This window comes from Chelonoidis abingdonii, chromosome 4, assembly GCF_003597395.2.
Source record: "Chelonoidis abingdonii isolate Lonesome George chromosome 4, CheloAbing_2.0, whole genome shotgun sequence".
Lineage (NCBI taxonomy): Eukaryota > Metazoa > Chordata > Testudines > Testudinidae > Chelonoidis > Chelonoidis abingdonii.
Window position 1 is genome coordinate 129,538,290 of NC_133772.1, and position 9,288 is coordinate 129,547,577.

A 9,288-nucleotide genomic window follows, 5' to 3' on the forward strand; every position below is an offset into this window, starting at 1 on the left:
TAACTAGGAACCCTACATAGTCCTAGTTGGTGGCAGCGGAATAAAATCCAAGCTGGGTATAGCCTTGGGGGGAGGTTCAGGTAAACACTCAGATGTTGAACTCTAAGCCAGATTTGAGACAGACGTTTACCAACCCTGGAAGCAGTGCAGGAAGGGTGTGTGCACTCTTTCTAATAAATGAACTAATGCTGTTTTAAAATTCTTAGCTAACCAAGAAAAATAAATATTTGCTACCAAAGAGATTCTTAATAAATCTCTCTATCTCTCTCTGCTAACATAGATAAAACACAGGAATAGTGCTCACTTACATGTATTTGTGCCAATTTTATGATCAAATTTGCAATTTTTTCTATATTAATTGTACATACCGGTATGCATTAAAAAGATTTCCTTCTTTTCACTTAGTCGCGCACATTTCCCACTGCAAGTACATTTGAGAATGAAGCTTTTGCAGGGAAGTCTAAGTGTGCAGTCATTATCTTCCTTGCAAATGACAGTTCCTCAAGTGCTGGCATTGCCATGTCGGTCTCTTTTAGGTTTCCCATCCACTTAATAACAAACTCCTTGGCTGGAAAATCCAAGAGGACTATTGAAAACCGAGAGGGGAATGTGCCAGGTAAAATAGCAGTTTTCACTAGAACTCAGGTCATCTGAAGAAAGAGGAGATGAATATGCGGGAAACATAGTCCAAAAAAGAGCCTATTCAACTGGAAGAAGAAGCTATTTCAAACTGGAAGAAGAGGGGAAAGGCATTCAGTGAAATAAAAGACATAGAAAATTACAAGTATTTAAAGGAAATTATGTGTAATGTTACAAAGCTGTATTGTCAATATTGCCCACAGGATTTTACTGTCATAAGCAGTTTAGGCCATAATGTTTGTTAAATATGCTTACAACAACAAAAATAAATCTTTTCAGTCTACACCAACTAGGCCTAAAAAGCTACAAAGGGATATATATCCCTTTCATGGCTTCAGGCATATGTAGACCTGCCGGCTGGGATCAAGTAAGGTGTTTTCCACCCTGGTACAAGCACCCCGAGTCACCCCAACCTTTCCCTGGGGGACCCCCAACACCCAGAACCCCTGGGTCTCCCTATCTCAACGGGAAACAAGCTCTTCCCCCTTGTCTCCTCGTTATCTGCTCCCCCGCTTCCCCCTCCCTTTTCCCTGGGTGAGCCTGGGCAATGCAGTACTTAACTCCTTGAAGGCAAAACAAAGAGGGAAAAAAGCTTCATTCTCAAATGTACTGCAGCTGGGAAATGTGACGGACTAAGTGAAAAGAAGAATCTTTTTAATGCATACCGGTATGTACAATTATATAGAAAAAATTGGCAAATTTAATCATAAATTGCACAATACCATATAGTGAGCAGTATCCTGTGTTTATTCTATGTAGCAGAGAGAGAGAGAGATATTTATTAAGAATCTCTTTGTAGCAAATATTATTTTTCTTGTTAGCTAAGAATTTAAAACAGCATAGTCATTGATAAGAAAGAGTGCAGACACCCTTCCTGCACTGCTTCCAGGGGCGGCTCCAGGCACCAATGCATCAAGCGCATGCCTGGGGCAGCAAGCCATGGGCGGCGGCCTGCCGGTCACTGTGAGGGCGGCAGTCAGATGGCTTTCGGTGGCATGTCTGCAGGAGGTCCGCCGATCCCGCGGCTTCGGCAGCAATTCGCTGGCGGGTATGCCAAAGGTGCGGGACTGGCAGACCTCCCTCAGAAATGCCGCCGAATCCACGTTACCAGCTGACCTCCCGCAGGCATGCTGCTGAAAGCCGTCTGAGTGCCGTGCTTGGGGTGGCAAAATACATAGAGCCGCCCCTGACTGCTTCCCTCTATGATGACCAATAAACCTGCCCAAAAAACTTTCACAGTGAATTGCTTGCTTGCCAGAGGTTCCACAATGACAGCCTTGGAGATGGCAATCCTCTAACTATCCACAGAAGAGGCGGTGCAAGCTTCCCCCACCAGTGTGCCTCAGCTTGGTGGTACTGCAGGTGGAGTTGGCTCTGCATGAGAACAGGATAGTTTAGTCTCTGTGTCCGTTTAACTCATGGCCTCTCATTTGAGATGGACAACAAAAGAGCGAAGAAGAAATAGAGATGGACATCTATTGGGAATTGAACTGAGACTGTCAAGTCACTTCACGTAGGCCACAAATCAGTCATCAAAAGACAGCAACTTCCCCTCTCCATTGATCTGGGCTAGATTTGAACTGCTGACCTGGAGGTGAAAGTCTTGATAGCCCATTATTAATGTTCGAGGCTTAAGAGGAAGACACTGTTATTGAGGGATCCTAATTTCACCCTAAAAGAAAATTATAATCTTGCAATAATTACCCGTTCCTTTTAGAGCAGCAGCTTTGTGGAAGGACTGGATGGTTCAAGGAATTAATAATGAGCTACCCTGTCTTTCAGTTAATAATGGGCTGCCAAGCCTTGTTAGCACAAGGCCTTCTGGTTGTCCTTGGTGAGAGAGCATACACGTCCTTTGTAGACTGGAAAGTCAGTGCGTAAAGGTGAGCAAGGCAGTATACATAGGAGCCTTTCAGGGGAATTTAGTGAAAGCTTCATTGCTTGAATCCTTTTAATTAGACTGAATAAAGCACTTGGCAGCACTAAATGCCACAGGGACCAAGCTTTAAGAGGGGTTGGCAACATGATCTTTGAGAAGCCAGTTAAGGTGCTGCAGCACCACAGTACTGGGCATTGTGTAAGAACTTGAATAGAACAGAATAGTTCTCCTGAGATGGAAAGTGAAAATTTAGAGAAGACTAACTGATAACATACTGAGACCTCTCACTTCTAACAAGCCTGTGGGATTTTTTTGTAGGTATTTTTTCACGTATCTTTTGCCACACACTGCACCTTCTGCTTTGCGGCCCCTTCTGGGTGATATTCTGAATGCAACAGGTACAAGCTAATATTTAGACCCCCTTGTCTTTCATGAGAAGACATATTAAATGATATTTCATCGGGTTAGTCACTTCTGTCATATTTTTCTTTTTAATGTAGGTGATTTATGATATGGAATAAATGAAACCCTAGGAGCTTTTGAAAAAGTTTTACATTTGTACAAGTCTGGGCTATATCTACAGAAAAGACTTCCTCTTTTAAAAGGTACAGGACTTCAGAGTCTTTAGATAATAGTTCAATTACTGCAGGTGTGATCGAACTGTAAGAGTCTTGAGGTTCCCAAATATGGCCAAATTCTGATCTCAGTTATGCTCATGCAGTGGATGTATGTGAGGGCAGAATTTGGCACACTTAGGCCTAATCTACACTAGAAAAAGTTTACCATTAAAACTATTGAGGTATAGCTATACAGTCAAGCCCTCCTAGTGCAGATGCTGTCACACCAGCAAAAAAAGTGAAATAAGCCGTACCAGCAAAAGCATTTTTGTGCTGGTATAACTGCATCTGCGCTGGGGTTTTTTTAAATAGAAGTATCACCAAAACAGTAAAGTTATCACCAAAAATCACTCCCTAGTTGATATTGCTATACCAGCAAACGTTTCTAGTATGGAGCTGGCCATAGAATCCCTGTTTCTTTCTCTTTGGAGCAATCTTTGCTGTTTTTTCATGAGAGTTGCATGGGATTGCTTGTACTATATTGTATGTACTTTGCAGAACAATTTGACTTACGTGTGTGTATGCACATGTGCATGCTGCTTTAAGTACTCTACTTTACTCACAATCCTTTCAGCAGGTGCATCAGTTTGTGTTTCAAGTGAATATACGTCCTGTTAATATCTTAAGTGGCCTTCCAGCTTTTTACTTCTGTGGGCCAGGTGGTAAGGAAGATCCTCAGATGGGCTCCACTCTCTTTACCCACGGAGCCCTGTGATACTTTATTTTTCTCCTGTTTCATTGTGCAGCCTATCTGCTGCTTTGAGTCATTGGTGGACCATGGATCATAGTTTGGGGCTTTGTTCCTCAGTACTAAAGAAGGGGACCTTTTACATTGTGGGGAAAAGTGGCTAATCATGCTTCCTCATGAAAAGGTTCATTCCTTGCTGCTTTGAGCACAAAAGGTGTTGTGGCCCAAGTTTTCCTAAGTGTTCCCACGCAGGCTTGGGATGGGCATGAATTTCAATATCCGTGGAGTGCCAGATTTACATCTACTCTGGAAACTGCATGCTTGCAAGCCGAGTATGTGCAAAAATGTAGGTGCACTCTTGCACAAATGGACCTGCATTTCTAACAGTCATATTTTCTAACAATGTCTCTCCCTCAGTTTATCCATCAGTGTTCATTAGCAGCACCTCTGCCCTATTTTACATCTCCACAAAGGGGCAGAAATCTTAACAGTGAGTGAGCGGTAGCCTTAAACATTGCCCGCTCTGTCATATCTGTCTGGAAGGCATTAGATAAATCTAGTGGTTAAAGCAGGGAGGGGGTTAAGTCAGAATGTGCATGTTCTGTGCTTGGTTCCTCCACTGACTCAGTTTGAGCAGGCTACTTTAACTTCTCTATGTCTTATTTGAATGAAGGATGTCACACAAGGGCAAAGTATTAACTTTATGATGTAACCGTAACATACTGCAGGGTATCTTCCTCTTGGATTATATTAAAAGTTTCCTAAAGGCTGTGTCCCTATGTACTAGTTTTTATTCTGTTTCTCAGAATACATCACCCTAAAGGGATTTCGAACCATGGAAATGCAGGACTATAAATGCTGGCCCTGCTACAGCCATCTGGGATGTTTGCTCTCCATTTATAATGCAGAGGAAGCTGCAGCAATCTGTAACTCTCAACCACAGTGCCAAAGTTTTATTGTCACTCAACAAAGAACATGGACAGGTGAGATGATTTGATTTTATTGAAAACCCCAGTAAAGATCTTTCAGTACAGATGGCCAGAGTTAGTTGTAAGTTGCTAGGACTTGTGACAGCAAGCGTGTAGGAAGGAAGTCAAAAAGATTCCTTTTAGATCCTGTATTTAAAAAAGCATGACATTCCACTTAGGAACTGGTATCATGTCCCATTGCATAAAGGTGCTGTTGTGTTTGATTTAATAGAAGCTGGGTTCTGAGGTGGTTAGATTTCACAAGCTGTATAGGGTCTGGCCTGATCAGTACTGAGACGAGAGGCTGCCTTGCCATGAAAAATCCAGAGTGCCTAGGAAGTGGTGTGGGTGATTCAGGAGATGGCTCTGTTCTCCAAGTCAGTACTTTGCCAGTGCCCCGGCGTGGTGCTAGGTGGCATGGTTATCTTGGAAGTACCATCTCAAAGTACTGTCTAGGAGAGGCAGTGTTGCCTAGTGACTAGAGCACTGGCCTGGAACTCAGAAGATTTGGGATCTATTCCCAGTTCTGCTGCTAACCTGCTGAGCCAGTTACTTCCTTGTCTGTACCTGTTTTCCCATTTGTATAATGACGATAATGATACTGCCCTTTGAGATTTACGGAGGAAAAGCACTATATAGGAGCTTAATATAAGATAATAATATTGTCTACTGTTGAGACAGGAAGCTACCTTTTGTGATCATTAAAGATACCATATATCTTGCAAGAATAATGGAGATTTTAGTGTCTGTATCCATGTTTTGTTAATTACTTTATCCCTCTGTGAATTCCATCAGCATCTTCAGCAGGATGTGATAATTTTCTTCACTTCCTCTACTATAGTTTTGCATGGTGTTGGTTGAAATAGTTACTATGATCCACCCCAGAGATAGCTGCATTTCAGTACTGGGCGAGGCAATTGCTGTGGTATGTACCATTTGTAAAAAGCCTTTGGGTCCTTTGACGTGAAAGAAGATATATAAAAGTAGGCGTTTACTATCATTATACTCAAAAGAACCATAGTTTACAATAGTTTAGCTCCTTTTTATATCAAATTAAAGCCCCAAACCAATGAGTTTCACAAATGTCCCTATAATTAGCTCTGATTACAGCCTTTCATTGAAGTCAGCTTGCATGGTTTTAGAATTACGCTGTAAATCCCCTCATTTAACTGACACTTCAGCAGCAGTCTAAGCTATTACTTATAATGTGAACACTGAATAAGGTAAATGAACATTAACCAGGCATTGTTATGATGGTGCTTATGATCATGTATCTTATCAAGTCGTACTCTATAAGTTTGAATGAAAATTGTACACAGATAACTTTATCATATAAGAGTATTCATGTGCTGACAAAACAATACATCTGGCCTCTGTGCACAGAGCCAGTTTCACAATAGCAATAGTTTGTGCATGGGTATTGTATTCTGCATCTTTTCTGGGTTTTATAACATGACAGATGTTAGCACATGAAGCATGTGACTATTAGAAGGAGCTCAGCTACTACCGTGATGAGCATGATATAAAAACATATATAGAATGGAATAGAACATCCTACCTGTGTTGTTTGATTCTGTTTCTGCATCAAGGCCATTCTGTAGTCTGTTTTTATTCTCCTAAGCCTTTTCTTCCTCACATTTTGTAATAAGTCTTTGTTTCTGAGTGGCCGAAAAGGACAATTCTGTTACTTGTGGCCTGTTTTTCTGATATGCTGAGGGCCTGGATCTTGCATTCACATTAACTGGAGTTGCGGCTGTTGGTAACTTGTTAATGTAACTCTGTCATACAGATTGAGACATAAACCCTATGGGGCCTGATCCTGCATTGTGCACTCCTACGGAAGCTGGTGAGGATCATGGATGCACAGAGAATGTAGGAAGAATGCCTCATATGCACATATCTGGTGTAAAAGGAACCTTCTTAGAGAGAGCTTTATAGATAAATCTTTCTTGGAATCTAAAGAACCAAGATGACCCATCTCCTCTGTTTAAACTTGCATTTTTATTTTTTTACCAGGACGCCCACTCACCTCATTTCAAAGTAGCTTGACTGACTTAATACCAGACGTCAATTCTGTACTCTATATTAAACGATCTACTCCCTCAAGGGAAAGACTTTAAAAACAGTGAGAGCTCACATAAAGCGATTTGGGGGGAGTCATTTGGGAGAACATCATCTACTGAAAAGAATGATACTTTTTATTTTGCTTTAGGTGCGAGCTCCATGCTAGCTTGGACTGTGTAAAATGGTGCTGTCTGCTTGATCAGAGCAGAGATTATCCATAGCCAAATGCTCTCCTCTACACAACCCCACCTGGTTGTTAACCTGTTCCCAGACTCTGCTGTTCCCTGTAACCATTTGCAGTTTTAATTCAAATGTTGCAATTTGCATAACCTCAGCTTGCCGCTTGCAGAACTTGTCAGAGAAGGAATAGAAATGGCCATGAGTGACTTGACTGTAGTAGTCCTAGTTAGTTCATCTGTTTTTGAAAAATCTATGAATAATGCACTGCTGAAAAACACACAATTCCCTAATGACGGGGCTGCCAAAAGGGATTTAGTAACATCATAAATGTAAAGAATCCATACATTAGTGATGAGGCCCAAGGTGCAGTGTTTGGATCCAGAGCCAAGGTTTTGGATCTGCCCATGGGAGTGGGAGGCAGAAGGTCTACGTATGCAGTTCAGAATGCGGGGTTTGGGTTCAGTCCATTGTGCAGAGTAAGGGGGTAGGTGTGTGGTTCAGAATGCAGGGTTTGGGTTCAGTCCATTGCGAGGGAGGAGGTGTGCAGTTCAGATCCAGGGTTTTGGTTCAGCCCATTACAGGGCAGGGGAGCAGGCGTGCAATTCAAATCCAGATGCAAAGTTTGGGATGTTTGGATGCAGGGTTTGGGTTTGATGTGTGCATTTTAAAACACCAGTTCCCTTGTATCAGCCTTGAAGGTTGTCCAGTGTTACTTTCAGTGAAAGAAATTGTGCTGAGCAAAATGTTCAAAATATTTGTCTGAAGTTCTATTCTGTATGATAAAGAATTCCTATTTTCCTGTTGACAATGAGGTGAAGGGGGAGGGTTGTTTTGTTGCTTTGATGAGATAATATATTGCATGGGCTCTCTGGGCTCAGTTCTTCTGAAAAGGCTTCAGGATTTCTATGCATTTTAAACTGCAATAAATGGAGACATACCCAACATTATGCCTGGACAGGAATGACTGGGAGTACTGCACTCCCTGTTCTTTTTTCCGGATCATTTTGTGGTCCAGTTCAGGAAAGCCAAATCACAATGGGCCTTAACCCGCATCTGCGGAGGAACTTCCCTCAGTTGGGAGCCCCAAGCACTGTGTATAGAGCGGAACCACACAGTCTATGTGTGCTATGGAGTAGGCCATCATGGGGGTTCTCTGCACTGCTGTGAAGAAGGTGAGTATGTTTTGGACATGACCAAGGATTTCATGCCATCTTATGGTGAGTGTGCAGGGAGCAGTAAGACCATATTGGCTACTCAATCCGCATACTCTCATTACCCTGCAGTGGCCAGCTGTAGGCCACAGGGGGCCACATCCAGGACTAGCTCACCTTAGCTGATGCGAGCTGCGGGGCTATAAAATTGCACTGTAAGTGTTTGGGCTTTCTCCAGCCCAAGCCCAAATGTCTCCAGTGCAATTTTGTAGCTCTGCAAGCCCAAGTCCACTTACATGGGCCAGCCACGGGTGTTTTATTGCAGTGTAGACATACCCGATTGGGGTCTGGATACCCCAGAGTGAGATTCCTGAGCAGTTGCCTCAGGCTGTGCTCTGTGTCCCATGCTATTCTGTGTTTCCTAATGTAGCTGCTCACCTGTTAACTCATTAGTGCTCCATTAAGGCACAGCAGAGCCATTACACTACTGCTTTCTCATGCAATCCATTCCAGTTGCATTATACTCCAAAATGACACAATTAATGAAAATGCCTATCTAGCAGCGCAAGAAGCCTCTTTTTATCATGATGACCCTCCTGCTGTGGGATCTGTGAAGACAATGCTTTTTAGATGGACAGTCAAAGACTTTCCTTCCACTTCTACAGGACCAGTGTATTGGAGAGAAAGGCCCTAGCACAGGGTCCTCTATTGTTTTACTTTGACTGTACTGGGTGAGGGCTGCAGGGCATCTGCCATGTGATGTTCTACATTAGAAAGAGTTAATGCAATTGTATCCATCTCTCTGAACCCTAGGAGACACAAATCAGAACACCCTCATGGCAACAGCCAAGGGCTGATGTGTGGTCTCCTCATTGCTGGACATAGAAAAAGAGGGGATAACGACTGAAAACTGCAAGAATGAAATGAACCTAGTGTGCATTAAAAATCTTTCTACACACTCCTGATGAAGTCAAAGCCTGGGCTAAAAAAAAAAAAGTGTATTTTAACACCCAGCACTCCCAGAGGGCTCCCCTTTGGGCTAATAATTTTTCAGAATGTCTTCATTGTATTATCTGTTTCCCAGGCAGTAGTCAGGCCTGGC

General features: G+C 42.6%; 1 pseudogene; it reads left to right on the forward strand.

Annotated features, from left to right (window-relative positions):
- LOC116821837 (extracellular tyrosine-protein kinase PKDCC-like) overlaps positions 1-7,995 on the forward strand; it is a 13,611-nt pseudogene extending 5,616 nt beyond the window's left edge.
- Positions 7,996-9,288: the final 1,293 nt, after the last annotated feature.